The following is a 19,674-nucleotide window of genomic DNA, read 5'->3' on the forward strand; positions in this document are numbered from 1 at the left end:
TCCCCGGAATTTACGGAAATTAGATGATCTGTGTGTGCATATGTGGTGCCAACTCTCTCCACAGACCCACCGAGGAACATTGCGACCATGCCAAGACGCGTTGCCGTTGTTATTCGTGCCAAAAGTTGGACATACTAACAATTAGGTAGGTAGTCATAACGGTCTTGCTGATGTGTGTGTATATTTTAACTCGTATATTTTGTCTCGACTCGAATTTCGAGACGTCTCGACTCGAATTCGAGTCGAGTCGAGACAGAGACTGTCGAGTCGAGACAGCACCATATTTTCGAGTCGAGACACGAGTCGAGACAACATTTTCTCGAGACGAGTCGAGACAGGCTTAAATCTCGACTCGACTCGACTCGAGCGCATCCCTACGTAGAATCTGAACCACATGTGCTTCTACTGGGAATTGAACAACCCGGTATCCTATGCGGAAGACGTGTTTGCTAACCATATATCCACGAGAAATCTTCGAAGTATATGTGAAGTTCCGAAGTCTATAGGGGAATGAATTTATTGAACCACTCATGAGTGTTCTCCACCTTAAACTTATTCCTACACCTACATGACTTAACAATTGTCAGTGATTTCAAAGTGATTCTTTTAAGGTGACCAAAGGCTGGATTAAGGGAGGGGCTTAGAGTAGCTGTAGTCCCGGGCCTTCAGGTAGATGAGGGCCTCTACTCTGATCAAAATTTCAGCTGCCTGTCTAGAAACAATCATACAAGATACAATCATCATTTAGAATGACCATATTCTGACAAGCAAAAAGTAGGACCAAATATAATAGGATAGTTTACTAGTCAGCAATAAGAATGTTCTTATTTCATTTAACGTTAATCTTGAGTTAATCACTTACTTGAGTTTTGTTAAAAAGAAAAGTACAGAATAGAAGTATTGAAGGAATTTATAACAACTTCAAATGCTTTGATAAATGAAAAAGTGTTTCTTTTCACGAACGTACAGTGAAACTTCGTGTAGGGCTAAATTCTTTTTTTTTTTTAATTATTTTATCGATTTCAGGGGCATGGTATTATTTTAAGGAATGAAGTAAAATTTAGACTGCCACGGGGGAACTTTACTTAACTTGGTTAGTATCACTGTCGTAACTTGAAGTAGAAACCATTCCAACCTTACCGATATCTCAAGTACTTCTCAGTAGAAAGACTGTATTGCAAAACAATAGTTTGTTGATTACTCTCCTTTCCGAATCTTTCGAGTAGTGTTGAAAAGCACAGCGTTTTATCATTCAGCAAAAGAGTGACTGTGATTCAAAATGTTGGGAATAAAGAATGAAATGTTAAAATATTGGTAATAAGTTAACTCAGTATATTACGTAGAACAATTTTAAAAAAGAGGACATTTCTCGATTTTCTAGGCATCTTCGCAACACGCAGGACAGCTCTTTGAAAAATTGTACTGTACTGAGAAAATCAGTACATCTGGTCACCTTATCATTGTCATAAGATAAAATATACCAAAAATATGAAACATAGTCCCTTAACGTTTCTATTGTGCTTTCACAAAAATGAATTAGGCGAAGTCAGCAGGGGCCACATATTTTTTTCTAGCCCCGGGCCTTTAGATGGATTAATCCGGCCCTGGGGTACCACACGTTCCAATTGATCAAAATTGTCCAGTGGGCAGCACAAAATAATAATGAGCTAATGGCAGTATTCGAAATAGATTTTTTTATCAGCACAAAACACCATAATTAAGTTTTATTGTAATATAACTAGGTATATATTCGTTATGTAACACTGCTTTATCGTGTTTCTAAGTACACAATAAACACTATTTTGTTTCATATATTTATTTTGAAATATTGGATTACTCTAAAATTGTTAATTTATTCTAATAAGCATTCGTTCTCCTTGTTTAAGTGTCCCATGTATCTGTTAGAACTGTTTCTTTTGGTTTACACAATGCTGTCTGTAGTCCTAAAACTTTCAGAGTGTATACGGTGTTTTGTGATTGTATGATTATCATAAAAGACATAGAAGGCATTTTCTAATGAACAACGCATATTGTGTGTATTAACTAATTCAATTAAAATATAAAGTATACATTACTGTTTTATAGTCTAAAAGAATTTCATGCTATTTTCTTGACATTTCTTACTTATATCATACTATAATATAAATCGGTGTAGGTATGGAGAACAATACAACTCACTCCAAGGAGGAACAGAAAAAAAAATCGCGCTCGATGTTCCAGGAGGAAGAAAATTGTGCCCAAATTTAACTCTATAAAATCCCTAAAACATATAATGTTTTTTTTTTTTTTCCTAATTAATAGGTTCTGTATTGCACAAAGTAACGTATTATCATTGGCATATTAAAAATATTCGCACATTAGTTTAAAAATATCGAACAAGTTTGGTTCTCTTCAGCAGAGAACAAGGTTTTAGGCAATTGAAATATGACAACCATAGACCTTCAAAACGCTTAGATATCCTCTCAGAACAAAAATGCGCCATTTTGCATCGATCTATCCCCTCATCGTAAAACAAAGAACTTTGTGTTTTAATTTCTTCCTGTATAATAGCATCCAAATAATACAAGCTAGTAACAATCAAAACCTTCGATAAAATATAAAACGTGATACTAACCGTGATAAAGTCTTCTTCGGAAGCTACCTGCCAGTGGCAACCGGGTACTATTTGGTACCAAAATGATCACCATTCTCTTAGGTATTGATCAACACCAATATGATTTCTCTATGACTTACAGCTCCTTAAATCTCCCGAAATCAAAACTTTTTTTTTTTGGCCAATATCTCGGGAACGGTAAGAGTGGCGCTAAAAAATCCATCACTTTCTCAGGTAGTTTTTGACGCGCTATCGAATGGATGGCTCAAAATTGAAAAATAGGCGAATAACAGACAGACAGACAGACAGACACAGACACCGACACAGACACACACACACACACACACACACACAACCAAACATAGAGAATTTAGTAACGAACTTTTAAGTTCGTTGAATAGGTTGATACAGTAACTTTATCATTGGAGTCATGACCTAATTAAATATAAATGAAACGAAACTAGAAAATACTATACGGTTTGAAGCAGAAGATACACTCTAATGACTAGGATTAAGCAGAGGGTATACGGCGTGTACCAATGGCGGCGGTTGAACGTTAAAAGGGGGGGGGGGAGCAAGGCATGATCTGAACAATTGTATATCAATGTTAGATTTCCTGGTTGTTTCTAACACTGTTTGATGAAAGGTTGTATAACTAATAGAATACTATCTTTTTTCACTTAAAATGCCGTATGTCGTATTTCTATTTTATTAAGTAAATTCATAAGAGCAATACAGGTAGGTACTAGCCCTTTATACTCTTAAACAACGACAGTGTAAGAAGAGATTTGATTCCTTGTTCATGAATATCTTAAAATTCTGTCTCGAAAATTGTGTGATCAGATTATTTAATAAATTTGCAAAACAAATAAACAGAAGTGATAATATTAATCATTTGCAAAACAAATAAACAGAAGTGATAATATTAATCATTTGCAAAACAAATAAACAGAAGTGATAATATTAATCATAGTAATGAATAATGACGCTTGTTTTGCGGAAGTTATATTGAAACTGGGAATTAATGAACAATTTATACTTTTAATTCCACACATGCCATTAAACGAATGTTTTTACTCTTAGAGAATGAAATACAGTAAGTACTGCAAGCATATGCTATGACATTTAAAGAAATGTGCAATTGCAATATTAATTGCTTTGAATTGCAATTAAAACGCAATTCCTGTAGCTTTCTTAACTCCATGGGAAGACAAATAACCAATACGTACTCACGCAACGGCAAATATCATATGGCACCAATATTTTCTATGAAACAGTAATACATACAAAACCTTCAGCATTCTGGAAAATAAGTGAAAGTCAGGGAAAGATCAGGGAAGTAAAAATATATCAGGTGAAGTCAGGAAAATGGCAGATTGGTCAGGGAAAGTCAGGGAAAGAATAGATTTAGGTCCATTGCTCAATTACTGAATTTATGAAAAAGGGTTGATTTCTTTAGTGTTACTGGATGCAAACATTGTTGTTAGATTCAAAATATCAAACTTCCTGCCCAAAACAATGAAATTTCTCGATCGCAAGCAAAATTTCCCGCCAGCAAAGAATATTAATAATTAGTTAGTTAATTAATATTGGATTAACAATTCCAAATTAAAATCAAATAACTATAAACAATCAATCAGAAGTACATCTTTTCGTGCGGGAGGAGAAATCTATTATAGAGCCATCCTTCTATTTTCTATATGTAGTTTACTTGGTATAGAGAGAAATATACATTTGCTTGTATGTTTCTCTCTCTCTCTCTCTCTCTTTCTCTTTCTCTCTCTCTCTCTCTGTCCCTTCTTTCTTCTCGCAGATAATGGATATTGGCGTGATTAGAAAGCAATTCTATTTGGTTCGATTTAAAAAACCTCTCTTGCTATTCTGGTTCTTTTGACTTTCAAAGACGCTTCCACACGCAAAATGTGGTGTTCTCAATGATGATATTGAGGGAGTCAGTGTTCTCTGATACATTTGTTGAAACTAATTTTCTGCGAGAAACACATCTAACTGAATCCTGGCATATTTGCTCAAAAGAGTAGACGCTGTTCTAGAAGAATTGCATGGTGCCAAGAGGATATCTGGCTAAGAACGCGAAGAAATAGTATCTCCAGGTCACAGGAAAGCTCAGACTGAAGAATTTAAGGAACACTCGAATGAATTCATAGCCAATGACAGAGATGGTATTGGACTTGATGAGTTTTTTACTTAGTCTTAGGAAATGGGAAGAATTTCGTAGATTTATGGTCAGTTTTATGAAATTATTTTTTATCTTCTTTCACGGAAACGCATTTTTTGAAAGTGTTTTCACAATAAATAAAATTATCATTGTTGAGAACTTACAAGAAGAATATCGGGTGGCTCAACGGATCATATATGATTCTGTGATGAGAATAAATGGATCATCAGGATTAATAATTACAAGAGGTATGATAAATTCAGTGAGAAGTTCAATGAGACAATATCAGGAGTATTTGGAAAAGGAAAGAGAAATAAATGCTGGAGACGAGAAGAGGAGAGAGAAAAGGAATATTCAACAACTAAAGAAGCTGGAGGAAGAAGAAAAGAAAATTAAACTGCGAAGACAAGAAGGATATTCAGATCAATGAGAAGAAAACTATGCGAGAAAAGATAAAAACAAATTTCTAAATGGGTTGCATTTAACAACTGCACCAGCAAAAGTTTTTTTTTTTTGGTATAATCAGTAAAATCATGTATGAACTGTTTATTACTATAGGCAATATTATAATGATGTGTAATTGGTATTATAATGTGTAATTTTTTTCATATCTTAAGTACTCTGTATACTGCACACTTTCATTTGTAACTTTACATTTTGTGTAATATGTAGGCATAATCAACAATATCGGCCTAATGCACATGTTTGTAAATTTACATTCCTTTGGAAAGAAAATTGAAAAAGGAAAGAAACAGAAGCGGACGAAAACAAGGCCAACTATGGGGAGTGTGGAGGCTAGGGTTTCCTCCTTTATATATATACAGGGTGCGGCACGTAAAACCGGCCCGTAAAGTGAACACAGAAAATGAAATGTAATGTATTGAATATGATTAACTACAACACATAAATGAAATGTAATGTATTGAATATGACTACTCACCTTCACAGCAGCCTTCACAGCAGGTGCTGAAAGTGTCCTCCGCCCACTTCAACACACATGTGAGCACGATTGAGGAGATTCATATATACCCTTGTCAGTTCTTGTGTTGTAATGCTATTGGTGACATCCTGGATCCTGGTCTTGAGTTCTTCAATTGTGTGTGGATTTGTTTCGTATACTCTTCCCTTTAACAGTCCCCATAAGTAAAAGTCACACGTGGACAAGTCTGGTGACCGAGGAGGCCACAAGCCTTTGCTGATTGTCCTCTCTGGTGTAAACATCTCATGCACAAGGGACAATGATGCAGCTGATGTGTGGCATGTTGCACCGTCCTGCTGAAAGTAACATAACTGACGCTCCTCTTCGAGGACTTCTTGTCATTATCTCCTCCACCTGCATCTTTAATTCAGGTGTGCAGACAGATGGTCGTCTGTTCCTGGGAGCATTTTGAACCGATCCTGTACGCCGCCATTTTTCAATCAATTCCTGAATGGTGCTTTTTGCTGACACAGAACGTCCTGGAAATTTCTCCCGAAACAAATTCTTTGTTTTCACAAAAGACCCAGTGAGAATGAACCCTTCAACAATGGCAACACGCTCGGGTATCGAATACGGCATTATCACACACTAACACTCACCCGGCTTAACACAACGAGGCCTTTTTCTCAACTGGTTTCGACAAGTTTCACTGGCTGCGGCTGCACGTGACTGCTGCAGGTCACGTAAGTCGACCCGACCTCGACACGCCATCTCTTGGTAGGAAGGTAGATTATTTAAGTGTTGCGAAAAACACAATATACCAGAATATTACGACGGGCCGGTTTCACGTGCCGCACCCTGTATATATATATATATATATATATATATATATATATATATATATATATATATATATATATATATATATATATATATATATATATATATATATATATATAAGTAAGTTATTCAGGGGTCAGGAAAATATGGAACCTTCGTCATGGAAAGTCAGGGAAAAGTCAGAGATATTTTTCTCCAAATTGTGTGGACACCCTGTTTACAATTCCAAATGAAACTATATAAATTAGGGCGTCACTTCAAAAAAGTGGGGGGCCAACTGCCCCCTCTTGCCCCTCCTAATCGCCGCCCCTAAGTGTACCACCGTGTACCCTCGACTACAGCCCTGCACATATTTTTAACTTATACATAATTTCGTTCATGCTTAATTTTTGCTAACAAAGCTACAGTCCAATTTTAACTAACATACTAATAAAGGTATTTTTATCCATTCTTATTTTGTATCTAATTTCTTCGTTTCTGAAAAATAAATTATTTATTTTTCTTTCTTTTGATGAGTCTATTCCTTTACTGTTTAATTCTTAACGATGACTGGTAACACTGATTGAACGCTGCCAGTTGGCTGAGGTTGGGCTTGCGAACTTTTGAAGCGAAAAAGGAAAACTTAGTTGTTTTTCCTGACCTGCTGCCCTCTACTGTTAGAATAAGGAAAATTCGATGAAAACAACAGACCATAGTAAGATCCTCATTTAGGATTTCTTGCGAACTGTTCTACAAATTGATTGAGAGCAACTGACAGTAAATTTGACGTTTTACCTTCAATTTTCAAGTAGTGTTACAATTCGATCAATATAAGTATAGGGTTCTCTTGATCTGAAACCATGTATACAGTAGATTAGTTGTATAAAAAAAGTCACGGATTGATGTATATAAGAGGCCCGGGAAAAATAATGTTGCGTGGATCCTATCGACGAAAAGTATTACAGAATTCTATTTGTAATACCAAAACATTTCAGTCTGTCAATCACTCTCCTAATAGTTCACAGTCAGGTTAATAGTTGTTGAGAGACAATTTGCAGACGTGCCAAAGACTGGGACGGCGGAAGGATAACTAGGGAGGGATTTAGGGATTTATATTTCTGGGCTTTCGGCATCTAAGTCCATTTAGCCCTTCACGTTTTGAGGGATGACGTCCCTCGGCGAGGAAAGGGAAGGAAGAAAGGATTGGGGAAGGAGGGAAGCGGCCTGGTACCACCCCGACATTTGCCTGGTGTGAATGAGGAAAACCCAGGAAAACTTCATTCAGGGTGGCTGGCCTGAAAAAGCGTTTTACACTTTTTCGACCGAGTGTCCCACCAGAAATAGAAGTTCCCTATTATAGAACCCGGGACCGCTCGCACCGAAGGCGAGAGCGTCAGCGACTACGCTACGCGGGACCACGAAGGATAACTAGTATACGTAATGGGGCGTTTACACTAGGTCGATTTAGTCGCACGGCTAAATCGACTCGTTGCGTTTGCGACTAAATCGAAGCAATTAGGCCGAATCAGATCGATGGATGTGTTCAATTGTTTCAACCGAAATTGAATGCTGCTTGTCGACTCGCTCTCCTCTGGTCGATTCGAAATCGACTGGCAATTTTAAAGATGTCCAAGCAAGCAGTAATTGGTACAATTTGCGGTGTTATAACAGAAGAAAATAGAACGTCTTTCAATTCAGTTGTCAGTCGATTAGTCGCCTTCGATCAACAAGCGATTAAATTTACGTCCCGTTTACACGGTCGATTAAGTTGAAAGTGACGTCAATTCAACTGAATCGAACGCAAATCGACTAAGTGTAAACGCCCCATAAAGAAGAAAGGGTGGATAAGATATATTCAATGAAAAGCTTCAAACAATAATAATAAAGAGTTGGGCTATGTTACATTCATGATTAGAATAGATGGTCACGTTCAAAATTTGCTCAACGTTCAAAGAAGATTTTTACTATAGCCAGTAGATAAAATAATTTAATTGAAAAGCTTGTATTAAAGATTTGGAGAGGGAGAGAGATAACATATGATTGAATTGTGTAATTCTAGAAAGCCTACACATATAGTCGGACTGCTGGATCAATTGAAGTTATGGGGATCGCGGCACAAGTCCTAAACGTCACAAGATCTAAAAATCATTTCGTGGCACAAGACCTAAAAATCATTTCGCGACACAAGTCCTAAACGGCACAAGACCTAAAATTTAGGTCTAGTGCCTATATTTTTAGGTCTTATGCCGTTTAGGACTTACGAATGTTGCCCAAAATTATAGCTAACCCTTCACGTATCCAAGTGAGGAAGGCAATGACTAGAAATGGTTCATTCTCAATCAGTGCAGTGCCCGTGGGGGAGGGGGCGAGCGGGGCGACGGCCACCGGGCACCGAAGTAAGGGGGCGCACAATTCGGGAGGAAAAGAAAAGAAAATGTTACTAATGTTAGAAAATGCATGTGCACGTATATAAAATGGAAGGAAAGAAGTAATAAGTAGTCAAAATCAAGGAAAAGCAGGGTTTATCTTTGAAAATTTTCTTACTCTTCGCGCCAACCATGGTAGCGCTTCGTGGCTGGTCTGTCGACCTCACTCATTTGTACGGGCGCGCCGTCGTATACTCTTGCCCCGGGCGCTGATTTTCCACGGCAGGCACTGTTCTCAATGAACTGTTAATAGCATGTTGCAGGTGCGCACTCAGAAATTTTGTTGGGACGGTTTCCGAGCTTTTGGTGAGGTCTAATACGATAAACCACTACGTCTATGTAGTATTGAGTTGATATTATTCAGCCCTGAAAAACTCAACGTGCATAAAATTATATATATATATATATATATATATATATATATATATATATATATATATATACAATGGCGGATCCAAGAGGAGGGCTATAGCATCCCCCCCTTGACACTCAGATATACACTGGATAAAATGGGCTTCAAGCCTGCTTTACACTGGATAAAACGGCAAAATATGGTTCAGCCCCTCCCTTGATCATATCCTGGATCCGCCCCTGTATATATATATATATATATATATAAAGAGTATATTTCAACCTGTGCTATTAGTGATCTTACAATAGAGAGAAGATCGAACACAATGTTTGTTTTTAGCTATTTTTATCATATAATCTATATCTTATGTTGTTTGTTGAAAGCATTAGATAAAGTCTTGTTGTTGAAGTGTCTTTTAAAAACTTTGTAAAAGGAAGCAAATACGTTGATGTAGGTTTCTATTTTTCTATTTGTTTCAGGTATCCGTTGGGAGGAAATACCCCCGAAAAATAGTTCTTTTTAATTCCCTGAAAATTTCAAACTTTTATCTCACCTCCCACCCACCCCCTTTACACTTTCAAAACGACCCCATTGAGCATCGGCAAGTAGATAATTTCTTTCCGAAACACTATGTTAGTGGGTTACCGCTTATTTATACCTGTCTCTAGATCAATGACCTATTTTGTTAAGGGTGTTTGTTACAACCACGCTACAGTAGCCAGTGGGTGAACTTGTTTTGACAAATAGTAACCATTTGTCTCCAGTGATTACACGATTATCCAGCCATTTTTCATAGGGAAAAAAATACGTTATCAACAGTGATTATCTCAAAGGAATGTAAATTGCACTATAACTTGTAAACATTGAGAACTACTCTTGAAGAAAAAAAAGAGTTGAGTTGATTTTAGTTTAGCTTCCCTTTTAGCAGCGAGGCTATATGACACGAGGTCCTACTGATTAACGTGGAATTCGAACAATATGAGCTTCCACCGGGAATCGAATCCGGGTCTCCCACGCCATAGGCGCGTACGCTCACCGATTAGCCACGAGGGAGCTCTGAAGAAAAAGAGAAAAGAAGAAAGAAAGAAAGAAGAGAGAGAGAGAAAAAAGGTGGTGCTTCCTATTTAGTTGGTTGATTGCACCCACCCAGCTCCGAGATTAGATGAAATAGAGACATATAGCTTAACCTATGGGGCCCGAACCACATGAGTTACCACTGGGAATTGAATCTAGGTCTCGGTGTCTCGTAACGTTGTTACAAGACTACATTTAACGCCAGGTCATCTCCAAAAAAATGACGTCTCGTCTCAAAAAGTATATGTTTCTATTAGAAGAGTTCGTATCTAGTCACAAAAATCTAGCCTAGTTTCGTTTTGTGGTACCATTAGTGCCTTCACAACGTTTGAAACAAAAAAATATAATTAGTGACAGATTTTCTTCATGAACTGAAACTTTAAATTTAACTAGCTGAACCTGCGCTCTCTACACAGCGATTCTTCCACATATGAGCATGAATCTCCTTGTGAATCCCTACAACATCTGTACATGTTCCTTTACGGACATAAGTGAAAGACGTCTTGTTAAAAATCGGCAAGGGGTATCATAAAGGGGAGATATTTTCAATTATTTTTTCAATATCTCGCACCATTTGCAAGATTTGAACCTACTTACGGTTGGAGTTTTTAATTCATGTATGATTAGTGTTTTTTTTTTTTCTTGCATGCAGTATGTAATAAGCTAATACGTTACACATACAGTAAATTATAATGTCAGTGATATATGGTGTTCATTTGGGAAAACACTTCAAACAATAAAGATTCGTCTTAGACTGAAGAAACGGTTTTTCTTCTTTCGTCTTTCATTATCATTTGGCCATGAAATAAACGCCTGGGATCTACACAAGCCCTGTATACAAACTTGTAGTGTTGGAATGTATAGCTCGTAGGATATGATGCTTTACTTTTTAAAACTTCAACACTTCCAGTGTACCTCCTAAAATATGTAATAAAGAAATAACGGCTATGTTTTTTTTTAAATATTCAATTAGAACTGGACAATCTACATAAAAATTGCAATCGATCAGTGAAAACAACATCTTTCTAGAGCCTATGGTTCCCGAGAACTCACTGTCGAAAGGATTGGGCACAAACATATAAACGTCCGCAAATATATAAACCTTTCTAGCTTATTAATACTGTATATAGATGGAATACAAGCCCATAGGTAGAGTCGATTCAATTTAATGTTTAAAAAAAAATAAACTACGGCCTAATGCGGAACCATATTTATCTGAGATTGCTAACCATTCTCTACGAACACCACATACTGTAATCCTCATACGTTCTTAGCTTCTAGGAACTATCATCCCAGACAGTTTACAGCCATGAGAAATATTCTCTCTTCGACACAATAACTTTCTCTGGCGTACTCTCATAAACGCGCAAATGTTTACTTTGTTCACTGTAATTATTAAGTGAAATATAATAGCTAGTTAAGTTGAGTAAGGGAGAGAAACATTTATAACTGCAGGTCCTTACGCCAATGAAATGATTAAATAATTACAATCTCCACACTGGATGACCCTTTCTCTACTTAAAAATTTAATTAATGAGATGCGGAGCGCAGAGCTATATCATTTTATGATTCATTTTGAACTTCGCTTGGGAATAGAGGAGACACTTTCAAAAGAAGTGTTAACGACAGCTGGGCAGAAAGTAGACGCCACCACAACGACGCCAGTCGGTTTGTTTCCTTCGCGGTAGCTCGTATTCTTGGTCATATGAGATTAGTATCATAGACGCCGACGCATGATCACTTGCGAATTGTTAAGAAGAGTACTTTGAGTGAATGTTACTAAAGACAAATATGAAAACTTTGTTAAAGCCTCACGTTTCCAAAATAATGGTGTGAAAAATTGAAATGATGAGCTGATTTACAACGAGAATATGAACGAAATACTTTCTGAGTATTGTGTTTATCGCTATACCAAAAAAAAAAAAAAAAAGGCTAAATGTTTTTCGGAGACAGCTATTACACTAACACAGTATTTGAAACACTAAAACGTATTTAAATTTCAATGGATTACACAGTGCAGCAACCAAACGAGACTGGGTATATAATAAATAAATAAATCAGCTCGGCAATAAATAATGAAGTCGAATCAACTTATCTCGGTTTATTGAAAGCATGAACCATCTCTGCCCACACTTTGCTTTGGATGATACAGTAAATCATGGAATGGCATCTGTAAGTCTTAGACTGTATGATGTTCAAGGTCCTCGTTACTCTTTCTGGATGGGGAAAACGTCAGAAAGTGTGGTTTTAGTTCATGGTAAAGAAAATAAGCGTAAGGGTGCATATCTGGTGAGTATGTGAGATGTGGTAAAATGCCTTTTCTTGCGCCAAAAACTACGAACAACCTCTGAGTTGTCTGCTGAGACAATGATATAATCTTTCTAGTTTCTGCTTCTCCATTAAGGAATCAGGTAAATAAAACGTGCATACAACTTGTTTTTTAAATCCTCTGTTACTATTTGGCGAATAGTCTCTTTATTTGCCTCTACGAGATCTGATATTATTCTGAGACTTACATTTCAGTCATTCAAAATGATATCTCACTTTTGTCAATTATTTAAGTTGTTCTGATAGATTGGACCTCGGCGCTTGTCATCTTCCATAGATTCTGTACCAGCAGTGAGCCTCTTATGCCATTGGAAAACATGTCAAAGAGAAAGGAAATTCCCTCATAAACATTTTCCAACCCCACAAATGTTTCCGTTGGAGTTTTTCCTAAGCTCGCACATAATTTAATATTTATTGTATGTTCCATTGTTGAAACGGTGACGACGTTTCACGCACCGCCAGTGCAAAAGACTCTTACACTGTAGTGATTTAACGAGCATATGTTATATTTGAGAGAGTGCACTGATTGCTAATAAGTCAAGTGATTCGCAACTTTATTATATTGACTAAAATAAATATAGTAGGACAACTGAGTTTCACACTTGATGTACAGATAATATCTGACAGGCTTCTTAAATTATTCGCAGTATTTTAAGGAACAGTGGAAATTTATTATTATTATTATTATTATTATTATTATTATTATTATTATTATTATTATTATTATTATTATTATTATTATTATTATTATTATTATTATTTTCTAGATGGTAATCAAATGTTGAATAAATAAAATAAAACATTACGCACTTCATCAAGTATTGATCTAATTACATTCTAAGAATAATCTTTGTTTTTACCTGAACGTTTCAGGAATTTCCCCGGCTACAGGCAAAGCAATAAGGAAAACTTTAGCGGAGAAAGTATTTCAGCAACAACAAATATAATAGCAAGGCTACTGCTTAGCAAATCTCAATTTCTTTTCTGAGAAGTGAAAAATATTCACAATCAATTTTTCAGTGTTACTGCAATCTCCCTTCCTTGGAGTCAATGGTATCTCCTCTTTGTGGAGATGGAAGGTAGAATTTTAATTTCCTGTGATAAACATGCGAAGTATATTGATTATTCACGTGGAGTATCGTTTGTTTCTGGACAAGTTGTGGTGTCCATGAGCACTTGAAACCTCAATCAGGCCAGGGTTGCAGCAGCAAGCGTGTCTTATATAAAACTCAACAACCAGCTAAACACGTGTCCTACATCTGAATTCACAGACGCAACATCAGACATCTGTTCGTAAACTATCTCAAGATTACACTTTCTGCCAAATCAAAACAAATTGATTGTTTATGGTAATTATTTCTTTTTGACAGACAAATTCTAGAATAAAAGGATATCAAAATAAAATTACTAATAAATTAGTAAATTCGAGAATTTAGTTGAGGCTTGCATTTAATTGTTACAACATGTTGGAACAGCAGGTTCCAAAGACCCTTTAGGCCCTCCGGTGAAGTAAGACGGATTAAACATGTTGTAAGGAAAGGATAATTGTGCAACCTGTTTCTTTTACGAAGCCAGAGCGCAACTGCTAGTTGGCTCATGGGATCGTAAAAATAAAATGTCTTCTTAGTGTTTATTTATAAGGGTTTAATAATGTGATAATGTAGGCACTGTAATAAAACGAACCAAAGCGTCTTTATTACTACTTTCTAACACGTGACGTTGAAGCAATGAGGTACAAATTATATATTTATCTTCGCTTTTCATTTGTTTATTTGTCTTCATTCTTTACGGACGAGATCCCGCTCCAGCTGGACACAATCAAAACAAGAAATAGGCCTATCTATAAATCGCTTGTTCGTTAATAGCTTTACTTAATTTCACATATGCGTATTAAATATTGCTCAAAATTCATGTGTTTAAAATACATACAAAATATTCCTTATTTTAATATCAAAAATATGGTTTCAATTTATTCTGAAAGCACGAAAACGTATAAATACAAAGGTCAAAGTTCAGAGCAGTTTATGAACACCACCTCTTACGTAAGTTTACTAACAATAAAATAAAATAAAACAAAATAAATATTTTTTTTTAAAAAAAAAAAACATGGTTTCCTTTAAAAGTAACACAGAAAATAAAATAAGATTGTACTAAAAAGAGAAAAATCTGTTTTAAAAAAACTATTTATGCATGACTAAAAAAAGAATTGAGAGACCTCCCTATGTTTTTTAATCATGCATAAATTGATTTTTTAAAAGTAATTTTCTTGAAAGAATTATTTATTTCTCTTTTGGGATGATTTTTTTTAAGTTCTAGTACGATTTGTTTAATTTTGTTTGCTACTTGTTTTTAAACAGAGGAGAATGTTTTTAAATAGGCCTATATTTTATTTTATTTTATTTTCTGCTTTTAGTCATGACTAAAGTTAATTACCTGCTTCGCTGGGTTAAATAAAAAAAATAGGTCATATATTTCTTTACTCAGTGACCTTTTACTATTACTGAAGCGTTTTCTGATATCGGTCATTTTCGATCATTTATGTACAGCGTGTTTGAAAACAACCCCGACAACGTTTGGGAAATGATTCCTGACATCAAGATTAGACAAAAAGTATAGACCAACCTGGGTACACAAATACTTCCTTTCGGAGTTATAGGCTGCCGAAAACATGAAAAAATGAACTTTATAGGTCCAGAGCTCCAAAACTATGGGACCTACCGTAGTCGGATCAAGACTACACTTAGGAACTAACATGTGCCCTGTCCAAAAATACGTGTTTCAGGATCATGAGGTACTCAGGCAACGATTTTTATAGAAGGAGTTTGACTACGGGCATATAATATGAAGTATTCACCAACTACCTCTATAAAAAGTGTTGCAGAAGTACTGCAGGATTTTGAAACTTGGATACTTGGATAGGACACACACTAGTTCTTAAGTGAAAGTGAAAGTAAACATTTGTGCACCCAGGTTGGTCTATACTTTTTGCCTTAGCTTGATGTCAGTAATCGCTTCCCAAACGTTGTCGGTGTTGTTTTGAAACACTCTGTATACATGGTTTACGAGTTTCTCTTAAGCACCGTGAAATGTGAATCTATAATTTATAATCGGACTTGACTATCTCGTTTGTCCATCGGTAATATAACATGTAACTTCCGCACCAAAGACGGGAACATTGTTTAGCTACCATGAAATGCTTTCATGATTATTTCATTATGTGTATGATCATTTATATTGAAAGGTTAAGTCTAATATAAGTCTTGCAATATTCTGCTACACAACGTACATTGTATTTATCACAGCACAATGAAAACATTTTAACATTTAAAGTATAGCCCTCGTATTGAACTCTCTGCAGCCACTTTCCTGCCAGTTGCTCGATTCCACGTCGTCACCACGTCTTGTTCTTAGAAGCAAAGAAGTCAGTCACTGCTGTTTTTACTTCATGCTGATTGGTGAATCATCGTGATTTCAGGATGCTCCATGGACCAAATTATGTAGTAATTCAGTGAAGCAAGGTCAGGGTTGTATGCCGGGTGTAAAATTACTTCGATGCAATCAAGTTCCTACACTTTATGTTGCGTTTTTCGAGCTGAGTCTGGTTTCGCGTTATCCTGAACCAACGCTTTTGCTTCACCAATACAAATGCATCACACACACGCTGCATATAGCCTCGCTGTGGAAAGGAACGTTAAACTCATTTATACATATTTATTTATTTATTTATTATACATATACATTTATTTATACGTATACATATATATAAATTTATGCCCTGATATTTTAATTTTATCTAAAAGTTGTCACAATTATAACACAAAGGGATTAAACTATACTTACTATTGGAGTGTATTATATAATGACCTTCTTATCTTTAAACGTTGAAAAATGCAGTTCATTGTGTTCGTACAATCATGTTATCAATTGGAAGTTATTATACTGTGAATAATCTAACACTACAAAGTGTCTGAGATCGAATATATTTTTTCTCTCATGAGCAACACTACAAAAAGTCAAAAAAGCGAACATTACCGTTTTTCTCCCAAATCCATCTCTTTATGGGGAAGAAACCTCCATCTCAGAATAGTCGTCTTTTTTGCATTTCTAGTGATGCCATAGTTTGGTGTTTGCATTCCCACACGGATAGAAGAAGGAGCAGACAGGAATTTCTTGACCTTGACAAAGCCAATGATGAGAGACGAACAAGATCAACGAAGGTTTTGTAGATATACTACTTGTGGATCCACTGCTAATATTTGTTTATTCCTACGTCGCCTCCTTCCCTCCTTTTCAGTACTTACTTCTCACAGTCGTTTCTTATAACGAAAAGCGTGATCTTACGTCATACAATCACTAGTTGGAAATAATTGATCTGCAGGACTTTATTAATATAAAGTAATAAGATTAACGGATGGTTTAATGGTTCATTAGTTGATTAACTTCCTTTGTCAGCATTAAAATTGCATAGGACGAAACCTACAATTTAAAGTGGTGCGTCCCTCTGGAATCGAACCTGGGACCTTGTGCAGCAAAGGAACGCAAGTGAGAAAAGCAAGATTGACTTTATGTGTAGGGGCTCAGGGTACATATGACAGTTTTAAGAGTGGTTCAATATTAATTCAACAATCACAACGTACACCTCACTTGGCTATTTTGTCAGTGTGCGTTCATTCATTCCTCAGAAATGACTTAACCGATTTGGACCATTTTAGTTTTATGAAATTAAACCTTTCGGGTTTACGTCCCACAGTTATGCCGAATAGGCTAAAGGAAAGGTGATGATGAGAAATGAATGCAATAGTGGAATGAAGAAAGTGAGAGGAAACGGAAGAACCCCGAGAAAACCCACGAATTCGATGTTTGTCCATCTCGAAGTCCACTTGGCACAAGCTGGGATCGAACCAGGAACCCCACGCATCAGAGGTGAACGCTCTGCCACTAAGCCATCGCGCCCCCCCATTCGATTTGGATCAATGAAATGTTACCATGTATAATTAAAACCGGCCAAGAGTTCCTCAAGGCCGAAATCCAAATGCCCTAAGATATAAACCAACAATATTATGAACGATTTGAAAGATTTGAATCAATATTGACATCTATATTACTAAAGCGGGAGTTCATGTGGTTCGGATTCCACGTTAATCAGTACTTCCGCGTCTCATATAGCCTCGCTGCTGAACGTACGTTAAACTTAAAATCAATTCAGCTCTATATTATTAAAGTGACCTACAAGATCATTTAGATTGAAGGTCAAATTTCGTAAACTTTGAACACGAAACAGAGCAACTCCGTTGTTACGTGGCTTTGGCGTGGGAGCCCCAGGTTTGATTCCCGACGAGAGCTCGTGTGATTCGGATCTTACGTTAAGCTGTAGGTCCACTTCTCATATAGCCTTTCTACTGAGCGGGACGTTCAACTCAAAAGCAATCCAACCCAATGAAGACGAAATCCGCAAAACTTGTAATTCTAAAAAGTGGTTTGACAGATTTGGCGCAAAATAGATCATTCACGGTCATTTAGGCGGCCTGTTACATTTCACGAAAATCACTCAATGAAAATCACCGGAACCGATAGTTTCCTGGCTTCTCTACAACAAAGATTTGGACACATTCTCAAATTATTCATTTCAGTGTTGAATTTAACAACTGAACGTGAACAATGTAAATAGATTCCGTTAAATTTCTTTGAATAAACTAAGAAATACAAAAGAATTGTAATGAAGTTACAAGTTACAAACAAGAAAGCCTAAATAGCCTTAAAAAAAAAATCAAGGCACCTTAATAACACAAATCAACAAATTTGTTAAAAAATACTGTTAATGGAAAGAACATTAAGCAAAGTGAAAGATTCACTCTCATTTTCTTCCTACTTCAAGTCACAAGGTTATCTGTTTCTGAGCTTCCGTCTAAGTTCATTATATATATATATATATATATATATATATATATATATATATATATATATATATATATATATATATATATTTGTTTTTACGATTAATTGTGTAATGTTTTAGTTTTCATATTCTTGTGTGTGACTTGCACATTATTACATAACAAAAGATATTAATATGCAGTATACAAGCTCTTATTAGGTTAAAAGAGAGAGACGAAAAAAAAAGTTCAAAGGCTTCTGAGACAAGTTGGACGTAAATTATTTAGTCACATGTTAATTTTATCTTACTTAATTGTGTGTTACAACCTATTTTAATGTGGCTTGCTAATGTGAATCTAAACGAAGTGATAAACATATACAAGGTGTTTCAAAACGACACGGACAACATTTAAGAGGTGATTCATGATACCAAAATAAGACAAAAAGTATAGATCAACCTGGATGCACAAAAACTTCCTTTTGGAGTTATAAGGTGCCGAAAACATGAGAAAAAATGGTATGTAGCTCCAATACTATGGTGCCTACCGCAGTCGGGTCAAGACTTCACTTAGAAACTAGTATGTGCCCTATCCAAATATCTATGTTCAAGAATCCGCCAGTACTTTCGCAACAATTTTTACAGAGGTAGTTGTTGAACACTTCAAATTACATGCCTATAGACAAACTCTCTTTATAATTATTGTTGCGTGAGTACCTCAGAATTCTGAAACATGTATTTTTGGATAGCGCACATATGAGTTTCTAAGTATAGTCTTGACCCGCTTATGCTAGGTCCCATAATTTTGGAGATATGGAATTTTGAAGTTCATTTTTTCATGTTTTCTGCAGCCTATAACTCCGAAACCAAACATTTGTACACCCAGGTTTTTCTATACTTTTTGTCTTACCTTGTTGTCAGTAATCGCCTGCCAAACGTTGTCGATGTTGTTTTGAAACACTCTGTATACATGGTTCAGAAGTTTCTCTTAAGCACCGTGAAACGTGAATTTATAATTTATTATTGGACTTGACTAGCTCGTTTCTCCATCGGTAATATAACATGTAACTTCCGCACCAAAGACGGGAACATTGTTAAGCCACGGTGAAGTGTTT

The sequence above is a fragment of the Thermobia domestica genome, chromosome 11 (assembly GCF_964235325.1).
Source record: "Thermobia domestica chromosome 11, izTheDome1.hap1.1, whole genome shotgun sequence".
In the NCBI taxonomy this organism is placed as follows: domain Eukaryota; kingdom Metazoa; phylum Arthropoda; class Insecta; order Zygentoma; family Lepismatidae; genus Thermobia; species Thermobia domestica.